This window comes from Haliotis rufescens, unplaced genomic scaffold (genome assembly GCF_023055435.1).
Source record: "Haliotis rufescens isolate VD_foot unplaced genomic scaffold, xgHalRufe1.0.p SCAF_17, whole genome shotgun sequence".
NCBI lineage: Eukaryota > Metazoa > Mollusca > Gastropoda > Lepetellida > Haliotidae > Haliotis > Haliotis rufescens.
In genome coordinates, this window is record NW_025963857.1 from 20,610,283 (window position 1) to 20,637,469 (window position 27,187).

The 27,187-nt window shown below is 42.4% G+C and overlaps 1 protein-coding gene across 2 annotated transcripts in view; it reads left to right on the forward strand.

Moving 5' to 3' along the window:
• LOC124133943 overlaps positions 1–27,187 on the forward strand; it is a 98,048-nt gene that overhangs the window by 15,205 nt on the left and 55,656 nt on the right. For both annotated transcript variants that reach the window (XM_046498543.2, XM_046498544.2), the window contains exon 2: positions 26,218–26,364. The gene's annotated coding sequence lies outside the window, so the exon portion shown is untranslated. The remainder of the gene's footprint in view (positions 1–26,217; positions 26,365–27,187) is intronic.

The window sequence follows — 27,187 nt, forward strand, 5'->3', positions numbered from 1 at the left end:
ACAGACATGATAGACAGACGGGACAGACAGACAGGACTGACGATGGACAGACATAACAGACAGGAAAGACAGAACAATGGACAGACAGTGGTAAGACAGTAGGCAGACGGGACAGACGGGACAGACAGACGGGACATACAGATGGGACAGACGGGATAGACAGACAGGACTGACGATGGACAGACAGGACAGACAATGGACAGTCGGGACAGACAATGGACAGACAGTAGACAGACAGTGGACAGACAGTGGACCAACAGGACAGAAATGAACAGACAGGACAGAGAGACGGGACAGACAGTGGACAGACAGACGTGACAGACAATGGACAGACAGGATAGAGAGTGGAAAGACAGGACAGACAATGGACAGACAGTGGACAGTCGAGGACACAGACAGACCATGTATCACAACACCCAACGAAAACGTTATTTGCGAGGTGTTTATTTGAGGAACCACTTCTTGGTTGTGGCGTCACCAGCATCAACTGCCCAAGGACTAGTGTTCAGGTCACGTGTTCGGATGAGTCTGATGAGAATAGGTTCCAGGTCTTCTGGGCAGATGGTAGAGTACGTGTGTATCGTTGTTATATCCAGGAGACAGTACCATTTAGAGAAGGCAGCGTAATGATTTGGAAAGAGGTCTGTAGTTAGGAAAATACGGAATATGCATTGGACGCTAATATAACAGCCCATCGTTACATCGACGAGGTAATGCGCCAAGGCGTGCTTCTCTTCCTACAACAGAACCTTTTTTTGTCTTGAAGCCAATGTGGGACATACGCGATATTGAATGTGATCCCTTAATGCAATTCATGCAAAGTTACTTTAATCTAAAAGCATTTTGTGTTTGCAGTCAGGACAAACTGACGATATACCCCCTGCCCTGGTTTTTTTACGGGTCCTATATTTTCGCTGCCACTGCATTAAACTTTGAATTTTTTGCCTTCTATGTGCTCATTTCATTATTACAAACTCTGCATTTGAAATATCTCTTGTCTTTTTTTTCAAGCATGAAATATAACTTGGTATAGCTTGTTTTCCTTATCGGTCTATATGTTAAATAATACAATTGATTAGAAACAGCAATGTTCAGTTTAGTTGTCCAGGAAGGATTGAGATGAAACCTGGGGAAGGTAATACTATTCTTTAGGGTTAATGAGGTTGAAGTTTCCTCAAGACCTTGAGCCATCTTTTCGAAAATATATTCATCTTCAAACCAAAAAGAACTAAGGCCCTGAGCCTCGGGGGCTGAGAACTAACATATAATATTCTTCGTTGTCCAATGCTTGTAATTTCGTCAAGATAAGATCCTCAAATCTCCCACAATCGTTATATCGCATTGCTCTTGTTCCAAATGGCGTGATTGAGCTCAGCTGTAAGATGTGTGTACTACACTGTCGGGCTTACACCATCTGGATGAAGTGTTGTCCTGCATATTCAATTCAACTGAAGGTTTTGACGTAAGGTCAGATCCACTTGTAAAGCGGAAATGGAAATATCACTGAGAGTGGATCAAAACAGGCGTGCGGCTTTTGGATGTTGGGATCATATGAATATCACTGCATACTAACGAGGCGGGCTGGCATCTCATTGCCCGAATTCCAATACACTCCTAAAAATAAAGACCATGAGTAGTTATTTGTTTGAGAATCCATTTGAAAATGTATGCAAGTCAATAGCTTCAATCATAGCAATTTAATTTCATTCATGTCACACCATGATTTAATGTAACTTCTTGGTCCAGCGGCTTTACAAGATTCTAACTTATACATCCTGTGTTTCCTTAGAAAGATCAGTCATCATCGACACGAATACTTTTCTGTACCGAATGTGTAAAGTGAAATGATGTCCTTATGTTAAAAGTTCACACTTCCTTTGTGTGGTCCTCAATGGGCCGAATGGAGACAAATGAAACTCAGTTCTTGGCGGAAACAAGCGAACGTCACCATTTCCTAACAATGCACATATGGACCACATTAAAGCCAGAACGACTGTTCTGAAGTCATTAATTTGGTCTACGTTCTCAAAAAAGTAATATATGTCTCTCAACGAGACGAGTCAATAGAATAGTTCTGGGTTTAATACAACCTCAAGACTTCGCAGTGTGGAGTAATTAGCATATTAATCCGTGACTAGACTTCTTTTCAAAGACATCTATACTTATGGGTATATCCAAGACCCGGTTGGCTTCAAGCGATGCTAATGCGTTCGAGTAAATTGTTTCCGAATGTAATACTTATTACTTATGAAGCTTTGTTGAATATTCAGAGTCTACTCCACAAAAGCCCTAAATACTATACGAACGTCAATTACCCCCAAGCCAATCATTTGCCAGTCACACAAACTCTGATTTACCACACGGGAGAATTGATGTTCGACGTACATTAAACCTTCAAATAGCACAAAACAAAGGTTCAATGTTATTATTTCGTCTGAAACATCTACTAGGGAAACTTCAGTTGGAGCTACATTTCTAATCACGACAGTAGATTGTACCACGAAGCACTTTCATGAATCCTAGCTAGTCCGTAGAGGGCCAGATGGTTTAAGTGATGAAAACAGTTGTCATGAAAATATTATAAAAGAGGACTATCATCTGACAATCTGCCAGAGCGCATATGCGGAGTCGTGTATATGGTAATTAGAGGGTTTGGGGCGTTGCCAGGGGAAACGATTTGAAATTATATATTTCTTTACTGCTGAGCACGGAATGGGTAGCATTATTGTTTAGAAAATGCCAAGGTTGTTATTATTGTGGAATTAATCATAAAATTAATGCTTGATAAACAATGCAAAGCATGCAATGGTCGTTTACAGCCGACGTTTCTGCAAGGATTACATGAATACGGTCGATTGTTACATCGGCATTTCTCTGACCTACGATTTACTGTGTTCAAATAGCATCATCGCGTTCTCTTATTACTGGGGCTCGGAAATAAGTGATTCTTTGTTTGACGTTAAGGGCATCTGACTATGGTGGTCGTTAAACCAAATGAAATTCTGCAAGGTTTCTAATCAATACGGCAAGTTGCAACATGTTGCACTGTGTCTGATCTGCAATTGGGTTTCTCTACAGCACAACACAGCCAGGGATTCTATTAATCATGATCTAGCATCATGGTTTTCACTGCATCAGTGTCTAGCAGCATTGGTTTCTTTGAATCGTTGTCTAGCAGCATTGGTGTCACTGCAATTGCACCAATGTTTAGCATCACTGGTTTCACTGCATCACTGTCAAGCAGCATTGGTTTCTTTGAATCGTTGTTTAGCAGCATTGGTGTCACTGCAATTGCACCAATGTTTAGCATCACTGGTTTCACTGTCAAGCAGCATTGGTTTCTTTGAATCGTTGTTTAGCAGCATTGGTGTCACTGCAATTGCACCAATGTTTAGCATCACTGGTTTCACTGTCAAGCAGCATTGGTTTCTTTGAATCGTTGTTTAGCAGCATTGGTGTCACTGCAATTGCACCAATGTTTAGCATCACTGGTTTCACTGTCAAGCAGCATTGGTTTCTTTGAATCGTTGTTTAGCAGCATTGGTGTCACTGCAATTGCACCAATGTTTAGCATCACTGGTTTCACTGCATCACTGTCAAGCAGCATTGGTTTTCTGAATCGTTGTTTAGCAGCATTGGTGTCACTGCAATTGCACCAATGTTTAGCATCACTGGTTTCACTGCATCACTGTCAAGCAGCATTGGTTTCTTTGAATCGTTGTTTAGCAGCATTGGTGTCACTGCAATTGCACCAATGTTTAGCATCACTGGTTTCACTGCATCACTGTCAAGCAGCATTGGTTTTCTGAATCGTTGTTTAGCAGCATTGGTGTCACTGCAATTGCACCAATGTTTAGCATCACTGGTTTCACTGCATCACTGTCAATCAGCATTGGTTTCAATAGCCCCAGAGGGAGTCGAGGTTGGAATTAGTCCTCATCATCCCATGCTGGTCGTACGAGGCCATTAATTCCATGAATCAAGATCTAGCATCGTATATTTGCCTGCATCAATGCCTAGCATCATTGGCGTCACTGCATCACTGTTTTTCATTGTGGGACTGCATTAAAGTCTAGTGTCATGGATTTCACGGCATCATTGTCCGTCCGGCACCATTGGTTTTACTACATCAGTGTCATGCAGCATGTTTCAATAGCCCCTCAGGGATCCTAGGTTAGCATTGGTCCCCAGTAACCTATGTTAGTCGTACGAGGCGACTTAATGGATCTGGTGGTCAAGCTTGGTGACTTGGTTGATTGCGTGCTATCGTACCCCGACGGCGTGGATCGTTGCTCACAATATCGGTTACTGGATAGTCTTGTCCAGATTCGATTAGTTACAAGCCGCCGTCATATAGCTGGGATATTGTACGTCGGTGCGTCGTTAAACAACAAGCAAACAGATTTGTTCGAGATTTATTATGTCATAGATAGAACCGTGGGAATGTTTTATTTCGTCAGATCTAGCAGCGTTGTCTTCACACTGCCAAATTCGCCGCATTCTCAAATGTTCCAAATTGTTAAATCATCACGATTTATCCACATGTCACATGGAGCTCAAAAGTCAATATGCGGAGTTTTGTCTTTAAGCTGCCAGACTGCGATGGTCAAAGGTTCAACTAGTCCGAATCACTTTGATACAAACGGAATGATACCGAAAAAAATGTATCTACGAGTGATTCCAAAATTATGGGGGCGGTCGGGTAGCCTAGTGGTTAAAACGTTCGCTCGTCACGCTAAAAACACGGGTTCGATTCCCGACATGGGTACAAGGTGTGAAGCCCATTTCTGGCGTCCCCCGTCGTGATATTGTTGGAATATTGCTAAAAGCGGCGTAAAGCCATACTCACTCACAAAAAAAGTGAAAGAAAAAAGAAAGTAATCGATGTGACGATGTCTCTCATCCGAAATAATCTTTATGAAACTGAATAATTTCTTCTTTACATCATGGAGGAAACATCATCGGTTTGTCCATGTGTTCCTTCCAGAATAGGGAAATCCAGAACGCGTCAGAAGCAATCACATTAAAATCAGATCCCTTACCCTGCCCGATACCATACCTCTCTGTGTGGAGATATCGGGACACCGCCATAGGAGGTCCTCTCAGGTTAACACTCTGACATGCATTTTGACATGCATATCTGATTTCCGTATCACGAAAACGGATATAATCGAGGAAATCCGAATGCAAAACAATAATGCCCTGCTGTTATATTGTTGTTGATATTTTATACATCTTGTCGTTTGTAAGCGCCACGGCATCCTCACCCAAAGAGCTGTTATGGAGGGTATATTTGTGTTCTGTGACAGGTTTCATTGGCAGAGATCGAAAATAAATTAAGCCGAATTGTTTTAGAAAGCTGACATATGATTGGCTGAAGAATCCACGCATCCCTCATTTTGATTGGGCTGTCAAAGTCGGCCAAGAATCCATCGGAAGCGACCTTCATTGGATGTGTCCTCAGATCTGGAATGCAGGGAGGCATCATGTCGGAATAAAAGATCGGTTTTTAATGAGATTGTGTTATGAGAATCAGCAGAGTAACGCCCAAGCAGAAACTGAGTCAGGTTACCATCAACTATAACATCCGGGTCGTTCTGCTGGAAATAACGACAGAATTACGATGACAACCGACAGATGTGCACAATGAAATATCTTGATGACTGTTTATACGTCGGCTTTATTCGACTGATGTCGATGTTCCGGATAGACCGTTTTCAGTTAGTGTACTTCCTACGGACTGAGCGGCCATCTCCTACAAGAAGAGTAGTTTAATGGGGTGATAATACACACTGGCTGGGTCTATCCATAACGTAATTCAAAACCCCTTGCCTCCCGTTTTAAGTGTGTCATGCTTCTGCCGGAATTGCTTCCGCCTTTACGATGTCGCTTTCGACCAACAGAGAAAGCCATTATAGCTGACGTATACATTCTATTTCCGTGTAATGGAAGTTTATTTCCACTTTTTCTTTTACTGACGTTTTTATATCTACTTCTTGTATGAGATGTCTTTGACCCGAATCTGAATACCATTTCTGGTGCCACAGCGGTGAATGTATGTGTGTATAGAAATCTGTGGGGTATCAGGATGAAGGTTCCATGTCTGTGGTCGACAGTTATGGAAGCAATGGTTTACCGAGTATAAAATCAATCATTAATAACTGGTTCCTGTTCATGCGCGCTCTGCTAGGTCATGTGACGTGCGTTCTATCACTGTTACACTTGATTGTTTATCTCCAACTTGTACGGTCGTAAGTTAGTTGAGTGACGACAGCGCATGATTAAGGGAAGGACATAAATATCTCAACAACTGACTTCATATTGTATTTATTACCAAAGAATTAAATGTTTACTTACATAAATCTCTGCCATAATGAAGAAAGCTATGAACTTCGCCAATATCAGAGCACCGACCTCGAAATATGATCTAGTCGCCGATTGTGGTTGGTACAAAATGTGTGGAGTTTGCTGGCTATTGATAAGCGCCATACAGGCAAACTCACTCATTCCAGTGAAGCAGAACCATCTCTTCGGATGAGTGAGTGAGTATGGTTTTACGCCGCATTTAGCAATATTCCAGCAATATCACGGCGCGGGACAACCGAAATGGGCTTTACACATTGTACCAATGTGGGGAGTCGAATCCAGGTCGCCGGCGTTAAAAGCGAGCGCTTGAATCACCAGGCTACCCCACCGCCCCTCATCGGATGAAGGGAAAGCCAGTTGTGTAGATGGTTTACTTCGCGAGTGTTTGTTTGTTTGTTTGTTGTTCAACGCCGCCCTCAATACTATTCCAGCTATATTACAGCTGTCTTTAAATAATCGCGTCAGGTCCAGACAATCCGGTGACTCATATTGTGAATAACGATCCACACCGTTGAGGTACAATGAGTGAGTGAGTTGAAATTTACCAGCCGCTTAAAGCAATATTACAGCAGTATAATGACGGGGACATTAGAATGAAGCTTCCCCCAGTGCACCCGTGTAGGGAATCGAACCTGGGTCTTCGGCGTGACGAGCGAACGTTGAAACCTCTAGGTTACCTACACAATCTATCAGTGAGCTAGAACAGATGGGGTCGCGTTTGTGAGCCACGTTATATCCACATACCGACTGATGACACCAATAATCTCGTTGTTGTTGTTGTTGTTTAACGCCGCACTCAGCAATATTCCAGCTATATGACGGCGGTCCGTAAATAATCGAGTCTGGGCCGACAATCCAGTGATTGACATCATGAGCATCTCTCCACGCAATTGGGATACGATGACATCAACCAGGTCAGCATAGTCGCCTTTACGGCAAGAATAGTTTGCTATTCTACCCCGGATCTACACGGATAGACACTAATAATGCACTCCGCGCATTGTGCCCATGTGGGAAGTCAAATAGGGTCTGCATCGTCACGAGACAACGCTTTCGTCACTTGCGCTCATAGCTCACCTCACACGTTACTGATATGCTATTCACTGGTTTGGTTGTCTGGGGGTATGGAGGATGTTTAGTTGGTTCTGGGTTTTCCATTATCTTGCGTAAATTGGTCTCAGATATATTAGCTACCGAGTTTGGTTTGTCGGTATGTGTGTTTTTTCATGGCCCTCAACCCTGACTTCACATTACATGGCCCGCAATCCTGACTTCACATTACATGGCCCGAAATCCTGACTTCACATTACATGACCCGCAATCCTGACTTCACATTTCATGGCCCCCAATCCTGACTTCACATTACATGGCCCGCAATCCTGACTTCACATTACATGGCCCGCAATCCTGACTTCACATTACATGGCCCCCAATCCTGACTTCACATTACATGACCCGCAATCCTGACTTCACATTACATGGCCCGCCCCGACTTCACATTACATGACCCGCAATCCTGACTTCACATTACATGGCCCTCAATCCTGACTTCACATTACAGGGCCCGCCCCGACTTCACATTACATGACCCGCAATCCTGACTTCACATTACATGGCCCTCAATCCTGACTTCACATTACATGGCCCGCCCCGACTTCACATTACATGGCCCGCAATCCTGAATTCATATCACATGTCCCACCCCGACTTCACATTACATGGCCCGCAATCCTGGTTTCGCATAACGCGGCCTGAAATCCTGGTTCACAGAAAACTAAATCCTGACTTCCCATAAAGTATCCCGCAATTCTAACTATACATTACATGGCCCGCAGTCCTGACTTCACATTACATGGCCCGCAACCAATGTGTCGGTACACCAGAAACAGCTATGTCATTATTTGTGTTTCTTTCGACCACAACTTGAGACAGTGTTGGTGAGTTCATGCAGTACTCCAGTTTTGTAATTGGGACACACCAAGAATGGTCTTCATGTACTGTGCCAGAGACGTGAGTTAAAGCCAGCAAGGCTACCTACCCACCGACCCAGTAGAAGACTGAAACCAATACGCATAACCCTTGTAAGCAAAGGAGCCTCGGGGTCACACCTCAACATCTACATGACCTTTGAACAAATTGGGGTGATATATTGCTTCTTCAGCGCATGCCTAACCATTGGAAGAAGTGGCCATTGTCTCTGGTTCAGTGAACCGTTCTTTTGTGGAACACTGAAATAAGTGAGATTGTTAACGACTGTTATGTAGCAAAATTGGCAAAAAACCCGTCAATTGTCGATGTTTAATGTATATAATCGTTATGAAGAACACGGTGGTGCGTTTGGAACGAGTAATTAGGGCCCGGCCGTTGATTCCCTGCATTTTCACTATAGGCTTTACACCAAGACAAGAATCAACACTTTTCTATCAATGGCACTGTTTCACAATACGCTAATCAATGGGTATCTCAAGTGGAATGCTGTTATAATACATTTTACCCTCGCTTGACAGATTATTAAGTATTTGTGAGGAAGCACTCCGGGCGTTGTCACAAAGTCTGCTAGGCCCTGGATTTAGAATGCTGATCAACAAAAGATTATAGTCGTTATAGAAAGTCTCTCATCAAAGGGTTTCCACCCCTCAAAGATGATTAAATCCTTTTTTATCGCTCGGTTATTGGTGTATCTCATGGGCAAATTATCTAATGTTTACAAGTAATCCTGAAGTAATAGCGCGTGATGGTCTCGTGCTGGTCTCGTGCCGTCCGTGCAATGCGTGTGTTAACTTAGATAACTGAACACACATATCGACCAGTCTGGGCATACAGTTCTGGGAGGTCAACTTGATGAGTAAATACTACATTTATGAATTTGTCCCTCTGTCCACACGGAGTACGTCCGTATATTTATCCTGATAAGACGCAATCTTCGTGCATTTGTGTCAAGAGCGTGTTTGTCTGCTGCCAAGACCGAAGAGGTCCCGCGGTGATTCGAGAGCTGAGTTGAGACCGCGTTCGTGCCTGGGGGTACGCAAGACGTTAAGGAAAGTTAATGTACTGGGAGCCCGCAAGTCATGTTGAAGGAAGCGCTTGTTTTTTAACGTAAAGTTACCTTCCTTTGGCGAACTTTTTCTTGCTCCTTGGTCTGTCAGCACCACACTCGTGCTCGTGGTTAACGTCACTTTGGGTTTTCCTCAAACACATAACTGACACGCCATGACCATTCCTGCCCCCCTACTTACAACTGCCTAAAATACAGATACCCTCAACTTACTGGTTTATATAGTGAGATAATCATACCCACACCTCGATCTACTGGTTTATATGAAGTCGTCATCATACCCACCCCTCGATCTACTGGTTTATATGAGGGTGTCATCATTTCCACCCCTCGAACTACTGGTTTATATGAAGTCGTCATCATACCCACCCCTCGATCTACTGGTTTATATGAAGGTGTCATCATACACACACCCCGATCTACTGGTTTATATGAAGTTGCATCATACCCACCCCTCGATGAACTGGTTTATATACAGATATCATTATCCATCCTTCGACTGACTGGTTTATGTGAAGATATCATCATATCAATCCTTCGACTGACTGGTTTATGTGAAGATATCGTCATCCATTCCTCGACTTACTTATATATAACAGATATCATCATATCCATCTCTCGATCTACTGGTTTATATGAAGGTGTCATCATACCCACCCCTCGATCTTCTGGTTTATATGAAGTTGTCATTTTATCCACCTCTCGATCTACTGATTTTTATGGTGTCATCATACCCACCCCTCGATCTACTGGTTTATATGAAGGTGTCATCATGCCCACCTTTCCATCTACTTGTTTATATAAGGGTGTCATTTTATATCCACCTCTCGACCTACTGGTTTATATGAAGGTGTCATCAAACCCACCCCTCGATCTACTGGTTTATATGAAGGTGTCATCATACCCACCTTTCCATCTACTTGTTTATATGAGGGTGTCATTTTATATCCACCCCTCGATCTACTGGTTTATATGAAGGCATCATCATACCCACCCGTCGATCTTCTGGTTTGAATGAAGATATCGTCATCCACCCCTCGACTTACTGATATATAACAGGTATCATCATATCCATCCCTCGACTGACTTGTTTATCTGAAGTAGTCATCATACCCACCCCTCGATCTACTGGTTTTTATGAAGGTGCCATCATACTCAGCCGTTCTACTAGTTTATATGAAGGTGCCATCATGTCCACCCGTCGATCTACTGGTTTAAATGAAGATATCGTCATCCATTCCTCGACTTACTTATATATAACAGATATCATCATATCCATCTCTCGATGTACTGGTTTATATACAGATATCATCATATCCATCCCTCGATGTACTGGTTTATATACAGATATCATCATATCCATCCCTCGATCTACTGGTTTATATGAAGGTGTAATCATACCCACCCCTCGATCTACTGGTTTATATGAAGTTGTCATTTTATCCACCTCTCGATCTACTGGTTTTTATGAAGGTGTCATCATACCCACCCCTCGATCTACTGGTTTATATGAAGGTGTCATCAAACCCACCCCTCGATCTACTGGTTTTTATGAAGGTGTCATCATACCCACCCCTCGATCTACTGGTTTATATGAAGGTGTCATCATACCCACCTTTCCATCTACTTGTTTATATGAGGGTGTCATTTTATATCCACCTCTCGATCTACTTGTTTATATGAAGGTGTCATCAAACCCACCCCTCGATCTACTGGTTTATATGAAGGTGTCGTCATACCCACCTTTCCATCTACTTGTTTATATGAGGGTGTCATTTTATATCCACCCCTCGATCTACTGGTTTATATGAAGGCATCATCATACCCACCCGTCGATCTTCTGGTTTGAATGAAGATATCGTCATCCACCCCTCAACTTACTGATATATAACAGGTATCATCATATCCATCCCTCGACTGACTTGTTTATCTGATGTAGTCATCATACCCACCCCTCGATCTACTGGTTTATATGAAGGTGCCATCATACTCAGCCGTTCTACTAGTTTATATGAAGGTGCCATCATGTCCACCCGTCGATCTACTGGTTTAAATGAAGATATCGTCATCCATTCCTCGACTTACTTATATATAACAGATATCATCATATCCATCTCTCGATCTACTGATTTTTATGAAGGTGTCATCATACCCATCCCTCGATCTACTGGTTTATATGAAGGTGTCATCATACCCACCTTTCCATCTACTTGTTTATATAAGGGTGTCATTTTATATCCACCTCTCGACCTACTGGTTTAAATGAAGGTGTCATCAAACCCACCCCTCGATCTACTGGTTTATATGAAGGTGTCATCATACCAACCTTTCCATCTACTTGTTTATATGAGGGTGTCATTTTATATCCACCCCTCGATCTACTGGTTTATATGAAGGCATCATCATACCCACCCGTCGATCTTCTGGTTTGAATGAAGATATCGTCATCCACACCTCGACTTACTGATATATAACAGGTATCATTATATCCATCCCTCGATGTACTGGTTTATATACAGATATCATCATATCCATCCCTCGATGTACTGGTTTATATACAGATATCATCATATCCATCTCTCGACTGACTTGTTTATCTGAAGTAGTCATCATACCCACCCCTCGATCTACTTGTTTATATGAAGGTGCCATCATACTCACCCGTTCTACTAGTTTATATGAAGGTGCCATCATGTCCACCCGTCGATCTACTGGTTTAAATGAAGATATCGTCATCCATTCCTCGACTTACTTATATAAAACAGATATCATCATATCCATCTCTCGATGTACTGGTTTATATACAGATATCATCATATCCATCCCTCGATGTACTGGTTTATATACAAATATCATCATATCCATCCCTCGATCTACTGGTTTATATGAAGGTGTCATCATACCCACCCCTCGATCTACTGGTTTATATGAAGTTGTCATTTTATCCACCTCTCGATCTACTGGTTTTTATGAAAGTGTCATCATACCCACCCCTCGATCTACTGGTTTATATGAAGGTGTCATCATACCCACCTTTCCATCTACTTATTTATATGAGGGTGTCATTTTATATCCACCTCTCGATCTACTGGTTTATATGAAGGTGTCATCAAACCCACCCCTCGATCTACTGGTTTATATGAAGGTGTCGTCATACCCACCTTTCCATCTACTTGTTTATATGAGGGTGTCATTTTATATCCACCCCTCGATCTACTGGTTTATATGAAGGCATCATCATACCCACCCGTCGATCTTCTGGTTTGAATGAAGATATCGTCATCCACCCCTCGACTTACTGATATATAACAGGTATCATCATATCCATCCCTCGACTGACTTGTTTATCTGAAGTAGTCATCATACCCACCCCTCGATCTACTGGTTTATATGAAGGTGCCATCATACTCACCCGTTCTACTAGTTTATATGAAGGTGCCATCATGTCCACCCGTCGATCTACTGGTTTAAATGAAGATATCGTCATCCATACTTCGACTTACTTATATATAACAGATATCATCATATCCATCTCTCGATGTACTGGTTTATATACAGATATCATCATATCCATCCCTCGATGTACTGGTTTATATACAGATATCATCATATCCATCCCTCGATCTACTGGTTTATATGAAGGTGTCATCATACCCACCCCTCGATCTACTGGTTTATATGAAGGAGTCATCATACCCACCCGTCGATCTACTGGTTTAAATGAAGATATCGTCATCCACCCCTCGACGTACTGATATATAACAGGTATCATTATATCCATCCCTCGATCTACTAGTTTATATATAGATATCATCATATCCATCCCTCGATCTACTGGTTTATATATAGATATCACCATATCCATCCCTCGATGTACTGGTTTATATACAGATATCATCATATCCATCTCTCGACTGACTGGTTAATATGCAGATATCATCATATCAATCCCCCCACTGACTGGATCATATTCAGAAATAATTATCAGGATTATTTGTAACACTGGCGCAGTATTTGCTTTGTAATTCTACCACTTAATCAATACATTCCTGCTTGAGTGATGCACAAATATCAAACCGTCTGTCCATATATAATTATAAGGAAATCGACTTGCTACAGTACGATGATTATTGCGTGTTTTGGGCGTTGGTGGTTGTGCTTCTCGCCATGGAAGAGATATACGTGACGTTTCTGTGTCCAGGGCCCCGTTTTTCGGAGCGACCTCAGTGTGCGACCCTCTCGTTTGTTAGAATATGGGAGTAATGTTGATGCATACGATACGACCGAATTTGGCCATGAAGTATACCTTTGCCTTCAGGTATATCGATGATCTGATATGGTTCAACACCGGTCAAATAGCTGATCCATTCCACTGATTTATCCAACTGAGCTCTGGGCTAGAAATAAAGGAGGCCAGTGAGACCGCCTCATCTGATATATGCATAAAGATTCAGAGTATTTTGGATATAACAAACACACACACACACACACACACACACACACACACACACACACACACACACACACACACACACACACACACACACACACACACACTCACTCACTCACTCACACAATCACCCAATCACCTCCAGAGAGAGAGAAAGAGAGAGCCTTGGATCTGTCGCTGTCACTTACTCATACGAACTTAAAATTTTGGGTACAACAAACACTCACTCACTAACTCACTCACTCACTACAAGACCATCGTTCAGTGGTTCTTCGCGTAAAGTAATGTTGACTGGAGCTGTGACAAGCTGTCAAGCCCCTTAGGATGGGTGCGAGCTCGCACAGCCGCCATGAACACCATCAACCATCTTCTCACCTATATAAATAAATGCATTTGACGTGTAAGTTTCTCTGCGGCCACACACTGTAATCAAATCTGATCTCAATGTTTTTAATACAACACAAACCTCATAATGTACTTCCGATTACCTCCTTAAACCACAGTATACATGTATATCGCTGCATATAGCCCACCAGAATACGTCATTTTGTAAAGTTTCATCTGTGTCTGATGTGATTGCAAAGCACTGCTAGTCAATCTCCTCTCCCCTGTGTGCTCCAGGGAACGTATATTGGACATAATATCTCTAGAACCACATCATTACATTCTCCCAGCCGACTCGTGCCCCAACACTCAATGTGTACACAATGCAGACGGCGGGCTAGATCAGCTAATGTAATAGATATACACAATTTCATTTGGCCACGGAGTGACTCCGTTCTCAGCAAATATATCACATTTCATCTCTTCAGTAAACTGTCTGGATTAATCCAAACATTATATATTCTATTGTCAGTCATTCTTTCGTCTCCGTGCACCGAGCCGTGCCAATCCTGCCAAAATTTATATATTGGCTGTTATTTGATCAAGTTGACTCACTGTCCGCTTCCGATCTAGATTCCGAGATTTGTAATTTTAACGGTGGCGGCTGAAGGTTTAGCGTGACTATAGGAAAACATGCAACTCGTCTGATCGAAGACATTCGCTCGCCAGTGCAGGATGTATTTGTAGATTCATTATGTGGCATATTCAAAATACAAGTAGTCGAACTTGTATTTATTTCTTTTCACCATCTGTGATCCGTACCCCACCTGCTAAGCAGCATTTCAAGACAAAACAACGGAGCCGCCATCTTTTTGTACCAAAATCGATACAGGTTTTTGATTTCGATCTGAAATATTTATTCAAACATCACTTCGATAAAACGTTTGCGTATTGACGCATTTGGTCACGATAGAGAAAGGTATATATGTTTCATGAAAAATGTTTTATGATTTGCTGCCAATCCGAGAAGTGCGGTGTAAATCACACAGCTGACATTGGTACACTTTTCTTGGCAATAAACTGGGGCAGAGTATGGTTACCCAATTCGTCTATAGCTCTGCAATGCGTAGACTAACATCTAGTCTCTTAAATGAACATATCGTACAGAAAAAAACAGTTGTTCAGTTATCTAAATAAAAATAAAGTAAAAGGAGCCCAGTGACTCTCTTCATTTTCCTGATACTGCAGTGATCTAGACTTGCCAAACATTATAGACTTGCATGGGCTGTATTTGATATATTTGTATCAGGGTCTGTAAGACAGACTAGGCAGACTAGGCGTGCCAGAAACCTATGGTTGTGGGTTCTAATCCCGGTTCGCCCTGATTATGTATCTGGGTTTGTCTGTGCCATATCCATGCTCGTCGTAAAGGTCTGTTTCAGCCCGAATGTTAGAGACGCCTAACTTCGCTGTTGGAGCTTTTCTCTCTCATCAAATGCAAATGGACATAATCAAATGTAACTTAAACTCACTCACTCACTCTACATTAAACGCATGAATAGCCATCGCCAATGAAAGGTTACACTTGTAAATATCCGTTTTAAAAACACAATACGTATTTTATGGTAACACGCTGCAGTATGATCGCATTAGATGCTGCAGATTACACATTTATTCAATACACATATATTTGAAATTCACACAACCAAGCAATTACTAACCATGAGAGACTCAGGAGTTTGTTATAGGTTTTTTTTGTCCAGACGAACAGTCTTGGCTCAGACCCAAAGACGAGAAGCCCTTGTAAGCCGTGGAGATAATGCCTGGTGAAAACATCCCACTGGTGCACGTTCTAATTTAAATAAAAAACGATTCTGTAAAAGAAACAGATAAACAGGATTATCGTGTATAAGTTTTCGTATCTGTACGTCAAGCGATATGTGAAATGAAAACAAACTCAACTTTACACTGAAAAGGGAGTGGTTGCGGAGGGCCAGGGAAAGCTGGGTGTGTCATATTGTCCTCTCTGTGAATTCCCATTGTCATGAAAGAAGGAAAAGATTGACGTTGCTCATGAAAGGCCCCCACGTGGCCTTTTGTTCATCTCTCGGACAAGGATTAGAAGTAACTTAGGTCGCAATACTTGGCAATAAAGCTTTATTTGCTTCAGTTGCACTGAGGAATTGGACCAGTCCATACGAAGGTTGTTCCTTTCAACCCAAAAGTCTTTTGATTTTGTTCAGTTCTCCTGTTTTGTTGAAGTGTTTATAAGGTGTGTATACGCACCGAACCTCCACATTAGATTATATTTTGTTTATTTCGCAATATGTTCGAAAGCTTGAGGGGCACGGAGGACCCAGTGGTAAAAGGAGCCGCAATCCGCTGTAGATTACATCCCTTAGTCGACTCAGGATCCGCTGATCGTTGCTTCGAATTCTTGTTTCGCCCTTTGACTGCCAGTGTTCTCTGGTTTCATCAATGTTTTAAAAACCTAAGACCTGAGATTACCTCTCAGTAAGCTGGCCTTCAATGATATAACTGCCATGTTAAACTTACGTAAATATCACTACGTAAATGATCATTCAACTTCTATGCCACAGACAGTCAGTTATGTATGGTTTCTTTGTAATGGAAATTATTATATTACAACAGTATCCATGAACAGAAGAGATACATTGCCTTAAAGGGCTTATGTCAGAGACTGTATTACACATGGGTGGTATGTGATCACTTCTGCTTCTGCTGGTTCAGTAGGTTTTGTATGTAACACAGAAACATCAGGGGCAGATAACTCTAAATATTTCCACTGAACGATTTGGAAAGACAATTAAGATGACGGCATCCACGGAACCTGGTATTGTTTTCGATCCTTGTAACTAGTAATAAACATGAAACAATGTACAGTGAACTAAGTTTATAACGAACTCGCTTATGACGAAATGACGGATATAGCGAATTTATTTTTGGGTCCCGACAATTTGCTGTATATATGCTGTACATATGCTTATAACGAACTACGTTTGTAACGAACTAAAATAAGTGTTCCCTTTGGGTTCGCTATAACCGTAGTTTATTGTATACTCATTTACAGGCTATTGGTGAATATAAAACGTCAACGCCTGAGAATAACGAGTCTCGATTATTACGGAAACAGATTCCATTGGGCGTAAAATTCACAATTGTGGTAAAAACTTATATTAATATATCACTGAAAATCAGTAATGACACCAGTTGTTCGCGAAAATAGTTAGCATGTAAGGGTAAGGCAGACACAGGTATATAGTTGTGTTTTTTTAAAAATATTTAATAATATGTAAACAATCTCATGGGTTCTAAGTGTTTCAATATGTATTTCCCAGTAGGGACGCGTAAAACAACTGGTAAAACACGATCTCCGAATGATGGGGAAGCTGGGGCAAGGAATACTAAATGTAATGGACATTAACCGTGGATCTATATCTCCAGATGGGAGAGTGTAGTCATTGCTGCCAAAGACCTATCGAAACTTCTACTATTTACGCCATAGCGTATACCTTACTGTGTCCTTAGAGAGAAATGCAAACACTCAGCTGTTGGTCTTGAGGATCGATACAGACAAGGAGGAAGAAGCGTATCTCCTTCATCAGTGGATATCGCCCTCCTTATCTGCCAGCCTTGGCCACAGACAGATAATGGCATTTCTCTTTGGTATCTCCCCTGTCTGGTTAGTATGCGTGGACAACACCCATAGCTATTCATATCATAGTTTCACTTTTTAGTAATGAAATTCATTTCTGAGTAGAGACATACGGGCCTGTTGGGCATATTGAAGCCACTACTGGGTGATTCATGGTAGGCATACAAAAGGCAGATTGTTCTCGATCGGATGTGTTACTGAAACGGAACTGAAGTCCATTCCGTAATAACACCCTTCATGGAACTGGGTCTTGGTTGTCAGGGGCCAAGGTTAAAATCTTCGCCAACAATACAGGTTGTCTTTTCTGGTAAGCGTTAGATACAGACAGCCTATAATTTACTGCACCACCTTCTCCCAGATCCAAATAGAATCCAATCGTAGACTCTGGCTACACTTCTCAGAAGCGCAATGTTTAATCAGGGGCTCTTGAGGCTGTAGCGATTCTGTGTAGCTGCCGAGAATATGTGCAAGAATTGACTCTCATCACTATCATATCGTAATATCATTCTACGTTGGGTTATTTTGTTTGTTTGTTGTTTAGATCACACTCAGCAATATTCCAGCTATATGATGGCGAACTGTCAATAGAAAAGCCTGGGCCAGACCATCAAGTGATTGACATCATGAGATTAGATCGCTTTGGGAAACGGTGACATACATCACCCAAGTCAGCAAGTCTGACCATCCGATTCCGTTGGTCTTCTCTTATAAGAATTGATTACTGGAAACAAAATCTGTGGTAACCTTCTACAGTGTTATTCTCATCACACGATAGTAGCATTAATTTAAATACCATATCAAGGTGTACATAATACTATACGTATCATACCAAAGAAGCACTCAGGTTGTACCACAGTAAGATTCACGGCATCCTTCATAGCATCAGCATCACGCCTACCTTGCAGTGTCTGAAATTGTTTGAATATTGCCAGACTACCATCAGGACCCACAGGCTTCAGAAGCTGCAAGCGCTGACTAAACTCTTCAGGCCCTCATTAACAAAACTGTAGGTTATTATGACAAGTTACCGAATGCCATACCGCCGTCATAAAGAAACAAACAAACAAACAAACAAACTGAAGGCCATAATGACCGACACAACTTAGAAACTACGGATCGAACAGAAAATTCTGCCTGCCCGGGGCCTTGGGGCAGGCGCTTATTTCGAACCCTCGCCCTGTTCGTTTTCTGTTAATGCTACTTGTCTTTCTGACATGGGTCTCGTGATGAGCTTCAAACCAAGCTTACGTTGTTTAAAGACTGTTTTATGGAAAGTGTCGATCTCAAATTTCGAATATTCCAAGAGACAGTGATCATTAACCAAGATTGTCTTCATACATATGTATTGTCAAATAATATGTTCGTCTGAAAATATTACATCGGTATTCCACTGTGTGAAATAAAACATTATGCCGAAACTACTTTCAGTTCAAGCTAGTAGCATTAGTTCACAGAGGACGTTCAGTATCAAAATACATAATAAAACAGTTTGGTTGTTCTTCTCATAGGACAAATATCCCGCCCAAATAAAGTTATCATTTTCACTCTTCCCTGAGCTTGTTGATATAAGCATGCACTGTAAAATGTGTTTAGATTGCAAACACATACATGACGTGTTTAGATCTGAACATGTTTAGGAATGTATTTGAATCCTAAACGGAATACACATTCAGATCCTAAACACGTCACTCACTCACTCACTCACTCACTCACTCTGGCGCTCGGCATTGAGGGGCTAAACAAGGACTGGTCGGCTCGGAGTGTGTCTGAGTGGGGTATTCATGTTAAACTGCGGCATGCTATCTCAGTGAGCTAGCACTGTAACTCGACAACAGTCCGGACTATTACAAGCTGCCTCACACACACACACACACACACACACACACACACACACACGTGCATGCACGTCGCTATTCAAGTGTAATAATCTTGGACGCGACGTTGAACCCTATATCAACTCTCACACACTCACTCACTCTGACCCACAGTGGTGTACAAAGTCATCCATAAAATAAACCCATCGGCGTTCAGTGTTACTATTAGGCAACTTGGAGTGAGGGTCTCCACTGACCTACCAACTTCCAAATCTCAGATATAGAGTGAGTGGGTATGGTTTTACGCTGCTTTTAGCAATATTCCAGCAATATCACGGCGGAGGACACCAGAAAAGGGCTTCACACATTGTACCCATGTCGGGAATCGAACCCGGGTCTTCGGCGTGACGAGCGAACGCTTTAACCACTAGGCTACCCGACCGCCCCTTCAGATATAGAGGTCAAACATTTGACAGAACTGAACTGAAATACAAAAATACTATTTCGACAAAATGTCGACGTAATTCCAGACATCGATTATACTTTTAGTAATTACACCGAAAACGTTTAAATCTTAAATGAATACGACATAAATGTCCACTGAGTGTTCGTCTTCTCTGTGAATGAGTTGGCGTCAGGAGTATGTGTCAGTTGGAGGTTACCCTCCCCAACGTTAGTTCGAGATTGCTTCATTACATGATGAATAACCCAGCTCTAGATGAGCCGCGGTGATAGTAGACCTAGCGTCTCATGATCACTATAACACTTGGGGTACGACGGAGCCATGGAGGGTGTACGAGGGGATAGGGCGACGTGGGGGTCATAGAGTTTAACACCGTGAGAGGCGGGGAAGAGGATGTAATGGGGTAGGTGAAGTCGATGCCGAGGTGATGGAGTTGAATGTAGTTATCCCCTCCTAGATCGCCACCTCTTTTAACCCTATATATGTCAGGATCGCGTCGCCTTTCATCTCGTATTGATTGCTGCCAGCGAGGATCTACGTGTCGGCCAATAATCAACCCTAATTGCAGAATCATCTCCCCTTATTTTGGATGACTTGGTCTCTATGTTCATTCTGGGTCAGTTCTGAGCTGGATGAATTAATGCTTGTGGAAAATGGAAGGACCTAATGTCGTTACACTCCTGCATGCTGACGTGCCGGACCAAACACTTGCATTATGCTGTTGTGCTAGAATCTAGATAAAGAAGTGTGTCGACAATGTCCACAACTACACTATATCAAACTGAGGAACCACATTCATAAAAATATAAGTGACAAGAGTGATAAGAAATCTCGATTTACGATGCTGACTATATCATGAACATGTGTTGATGAATCACTAGCACATAGTGATGATACCAGGTGTTCGTGAAAAGGTGGGCGTACCCTGCCCACCGCTGGCTCCCGTCACACACACAAAGTCACGGGTTCAATTAATAAACCTCGGGAACATGTCGTACAAGTCAAATAAGGAATGGTATCGGGCATCTTCTTGGTCACTTGTATAACTTGTTGATGCCAAGTTAGGAAATACAATTTAATGTTAATACAAGGTATGAGTGAGTGAGTGAGTGAGTATGGTTTAACGCCGCCTTTAGCAATATTCCAGCAATATCACGGCGGGGGACACAAGAAATGGGCTTCACACATTGTACCCATGTCGGGAATGGAACCCGGGTCTTCGGCGTGACGAGCGAACGCTTTAACCACTAGCCTACCCCACCGCCCCCAGGTATGAGGTAGAAGATGCGGAATACATCGTTCCCTAACCCCACCCTGGAGCCGTGACGCCTCTACTTGGGTATTTCTTCAAGGTACACAGAAATTATGTAAATAAACGTAGGCTCGAACATGCTTGAAGCTGTAGGTGCTGCACCGTCCCGCGGCCCCTTGACCCAGTGGGATTCCAGGGCAGAGTAGGTTCCCCATGCTTATCTTCTTATTTTGACTTCAGGGCAGAGTAGGTCCCCTGTATCCCATACTTGTCGTACGAGCCAACATGAGTGGTTGCTCAAGCTATCAACCCCTGGTGCATCTAGTCTAGATTCGGTTATTTACAGGCCTCGTTGATACAGCTAGAACATATGTGGTGTAAAAAACATTCACTCGGTGTTGCACTGTCTTTATCGGCGTCACCAATGACCAAGGATCGGTATTGATAACTAGATCCTTAGTCTATTTTGTCACGTGTTTATTCATGTTTAGGATGCACGTGGCAATGTGACACATGATACCTTGCTAATGAGACTTAACAATCCGTATACAAGAGATATATACATATTATCAAATGTCATGAGAGCATGGCATCCCCTGAGCGCCTAACAGGCATTCAAGACCGTTGTATTAGTTAACTCTCCAGCCCGCTGGCTTTGTAATAATAACTGCTGTTTATGTTTTACAACGCGCACCTGCCATGAGGTCAAAATTGTAACGTATAATGACATGATTACCTCGTGCTCCGTGCATGGAAATGGTGCGGCAACAATTTCTGACACTTTATATTACGTAAATGAGTCATAACTGTCTATATTTCCGGTCGGTGTTATCAGGGTGGGTCTTCAAGAGCCAGCTCAAATGTTGCACGTGCCGTTCGTGAAGAACCCTGTGAATAAAGGGGTGTGGCCTCTAAGCCGAGACAAAACACGGTCGCACATGTTGGCTTGCTTCAAACATATCTGGCACAAGAGTTCTGACGGTATCTGATCAGCCATTGCGTAGTTCAAAGTCCACGTGATTGTTTCATGTTTCTTGTGTAATGTTTGTGTGGTCTTTGCGTGTGAATACAATGTAAAGATCAGATGCATCTGACATTAGTTGATTTGTTGTAACATGAATGTCTAATTTATGGTGTAATTACTCCGTAGACAGCGGGGTAATGGAGGTAGTTAGCTGTGTTACAAACAGCAGTGCGTCTCGGATGATCCAGTCCTCCAACACGCCGCAAATTGCAGTGAAGAGTTGTGCCCCTTAGGCGCACCAGAATCTTATTATTTTCGGTGCAAGTCAATCTCATTAAAATCAGATCTAAGTTCTCGTTGAAGCTAAACAAAGATCCGAGGATATCCCATTACGGATCACGTCAGAACGACCTTTCGCGAACTTTGACCGACCACTGAAACAAGAAGTCGACATCAGCCAATTAGAAAGCAGCTTTCTCGAGCTTTACGGCACCCGTGTCAACCTGGCGACTTCCATTTCAGACTACGCTTGAAAAATATGTTGACACACTTCTCGATTAAAATTTTGAAAACTGAACAAAACGAACATTCCGGAATGTCTAATATATGGTTGAGATTGCATGGCAGTGCTTCCCATGTACTGTGCAACGCCTCCTCCGTTCAAATGGTTAGCCCATTGAAGCGAGAGATAGACCATAATTTTGACGGAATCAGTCGTACGGGCCGTAACTGTCGTTAGGAATACCCCGTGTTAACGTTTTCGAGGTTGCATGATTAGAAAACACGCTCCGACTGTCACTTGAACTGGTAAGCGACGCTTTGATTGGTCGAATGAAAGGTCGTTCTGACGTGACCCATAATTGGATGTCCTCAGATCTGTGTTTAGCAATGGCGAGAACAAAGATCTGATTTTAATGAGATTGGGTTCAAGTATTCGCCCAGACTTTCAGACATCAAGCTGAAACGCATTGATATAACTATAACAATTTTGAAACCGGCGTTTAGCCATTCTGTTAAAATGTTGATTGAATTTACATATTAGTGTGAATCGAATCCCAGATTTAGCCCTGATGATTATCCTCAGCTACTCAGCAATATACACCTGCTCATGGGTTTCATCCAAGTAGCAAACGTTTAGGACCTCAATCACTTCGGGCTTTCCTCCCACATCAAGCTGACACGCTGTCATATGTTTGAAATACTGTTCAAAGCGGCGTTAAAACGGAGCTCACTCATACTGATGACAAATGATGGGAAAAGAGTTTTGTTACTAGTTCAGTTATACTACTCAAAAGAAGTTAAAGTGATCCGATTAACTATAGCAATCGGACCTTCTTTAACTGCATATAACTATTATATATTATGGGGTGTCAACTTAATGGGGCAGAAAAGCCGAAAGAGAGACAGAGTAAGTGAGTGATTTGGGTTTAACGCCGCCTTTAACAGTATACCAGTTATATCACGGCGTGTCAGCTTAATGTGGGCGGAAAGCCCAAAGTGATGCAGGTCTCAGGCGTTTACCACTTCGCTGAAATCCACGAGCACGGGTATGATGCTGACAAACCTAGAAACATAATCGGGGCGAACCGGGATTCGAACCCACAATCATAGATTTCTGGCGTGCCCAAGGGACGCACCTCTGCACAGCGAATCGCGGCGCCTTAGACGACTGGGCCCCCCGTGCCCCCCGAAAGAGAGACAGATCTTAGACGTTATGAAGGTGTATGGTTTGCTGGTATGGGGTGTGGCGAATGATGGTGTCAAACAATTATTTCGCGTACAATATGTGTTCAACATGCATTCACCAAAGCTGTTGTTTTGGGTTTTTTATAACAATTAACAATCATGGACTTTTGAAGTTATTTGTTGTCACATTTATTATTGACATTTAAAATTCTGAAATGCCAGTCAAACATGGAATGCGTTGAGTACAATTGTTGATTCCGCGAGAGCTAAAGTGTGTCAGATAAAGTGACACATTAAGGGTAGAGTATAGAATCAATAAAATAGGTAGGGAATATTTTTTTTAAAGTAATCAGTCCATGTACAAAAACTAGAAATTCTCTTTCCGGAATTACGAGTTATTCAGACGTATTAATGTCCGTTGAAGTTTTATACGTGTTCCTATTACCAATCAGAGGGCACGTATGGTGCAGTCGTCTAAAGCGCTGTAATTCGCCGTGCAGAGTTACGTCCCTTAGGTGCGCCAGGAGCCTATGATAATTGGTTCGAATCACAGATTCGCCGTGATTATGTTTCGATGTTTTGTCAGCGCTTCGGTCGTCAGTGGCGCCGCTCGTCGCTGTTTGGGATTTTGTTAATATGGTACTGACACACTATGATATATATATATAACTGAAATACTGTTCACAATGACATTCAACTGAACTCCTACACTTACTCCTACCATTAATCTGACGGAAAGAGAGTTTCCGAATAAACAGGTTCGTAGCTAGCGAGGCTCCACTGAATGTTGGTCGATCTGTCAATACTGTTCCTAATTTACATCCTTAGATCTTGGGGATATTTGCCAAAAACAATTCAGGAATTGTATTCTTTACATCATACGCCAAACACATGCTGGCAGTTTGATTTGTCTAAAGCTCTTAGAAATAGAAACTTTTTCATACTAAAATGTTCTGTGTGTTTGATAAGAACTCCAAACATAATCAATGATAAAGATCTGGGTTTTGCTTTTATGTCTTCAGTCAAGACTGATTGTCCGTCTTCGATCATAATGTACAATAACAGAAACCATTACAGAAGTAAATTAGCCCGTGTCAAAATCTTGGCACGTAAAATGACACTGCACGATACATAACGGCAATAATTCTACAGGTCCTCTGTATGTTGTAAAAATGTTTATCTCGAACGTAATATGGTTTATCTGGCGAGGTTCTTATCACTGCCATGTAACAGAGAGATCGATCACTCTGGTGGTAATGTTTCCCGTGCCCCTACAGGAGGAGAGCAATTGATCCTAGGTACCCCCTCCCCCAATTGATCCTAGGTACCCCCCCCCCCCCCTCCCCCCCCCACACACACACACCACCACCACCACCACCACCACCATCATCTCTATTTCTCTTCCCCAACCCCCTCCTATCATCACCGATCAAAATTATTTTGCTACAACTGAGTTTCATTCACGTGCAGTAATCTTCCACAATTTCCCAAGGGTCAAAGCCTAAACTTGCAGATAATGGGAGGAGAGGATGGTTTGGAAATAGAAGCGCTATTACGCAAAATATCGATAATAAATAAGTTCTTGCATATCAAAGAGTTGACCGCCTCTAGGGAGTGGAATTGGCGTTGTTGTCAGGCTGTCTTCATGAAGAAGGTCGTCGTCGCCACCTCGGGCTATCGTGTTTGTAAAACCAACTTGCATGCAAGTTCGCATGCTAGTCCCAATGCCTGCAACTGTCTCAACCTTCTCGGTAAATTCCCTGGGAGCCGTGGTTAATTCTTATTTTCCCCAAAACATCACACTCCATCTTGGAATGTATTGCCTAAAAACGAACACATTTACAATGCAGGTCAGAACGTCATCGTGTTGTTGACGGATCTCTGCACGGTTTGTTCGCTGATTTAGCTGATAGAATTAATTCCACAAAACCCAGTCGTCATGTGGAAGCATAAAAGATTGTATTTAGATGGGGCCCATGTTCGATTATACCAAAGAGACTCCCAGCCTTACTGCCCGACGTCAGTTACGAGATAGCATGTAGTGTTGTCTCAACGTTATTAAAGGCCGAAGTGCCATATTGTCAGGATGACCATACACCTTAAAACATACCTACTCGCAACGTAATCTCAGAAAGCAAATTTAACCATCGGTTTTTTTTCTTTCCAGATTCCCTTCCAGTGAAGTTCCCCAGCGATGTTTGTTCGGTGGTAATTGGTGATAGTGTGATTGATGTCTCCCACTCTGTCCACGGCGATACTACACAGCGTCTGATCAGCACCAGCGTATCTGTATACGACATCGTCAACGTAGCCGGTAAGCTCATTTGTATCTATGGCCAGATAGGTTGATACCCTCAAAACTGAGGGCTCCAGGCCGGGCAGCGATGGCACACATCTGGTGCTTTGCACGCAACTTGCATGTATACCTGTCTTGTCTCGCGAGACCTTTTTAGTCTCGCACGCACGCCCTCTGTCGACGAGAAGTTGCATCTGGCGTCTGCGGATCGTCATTTTAGGATTCTGACAATGAACAGTAACAGTAATACAACAAATGTTCTAACGTCAGGCACATCGAAATGAACATCTGGTGTCGTTATGTCTTCTAACAGTACTCATTACGGCAGTAAGGAGGTCACATAGATAGCTTGTAATCAGAATATGAATGTGGTTGAACCGGCACTGTCTGGACGTAATCACTTTAAAAGGCCCAAGGTCTGAGGTTCAGAGTCAGGCGTACGCCCGAATGGATAGTTAATGTATCAATTTAGCTATGAAGCGAGTCTACATAATCAATATTTAAGGTTTAATATCCTACATATCACGACATCAAAAGTGGGGTTCACCTACTAATTGGAATGTTCCCTTTTATACGGATCTGTCCAGGCCCGCACAATGGTGTTAACCCGTTAAATGCGCCGGGTAACAGAACCAATGTAATCACAGGGTATTGAATCACAGGTATTGACTACTACTACTACTACTACTACTACTACTGCTACTACTTCTCAGACTAACAATCTGTTGTCTGACACTGGGAGAGTACCCGGGTTTGCTACCAGGAATACAACCCTTCTGACAATCTGGGTAATGCAGAAAGTTGCAGTGTTTGGGAGTCTTCACATATTCTCCGAAAAGTT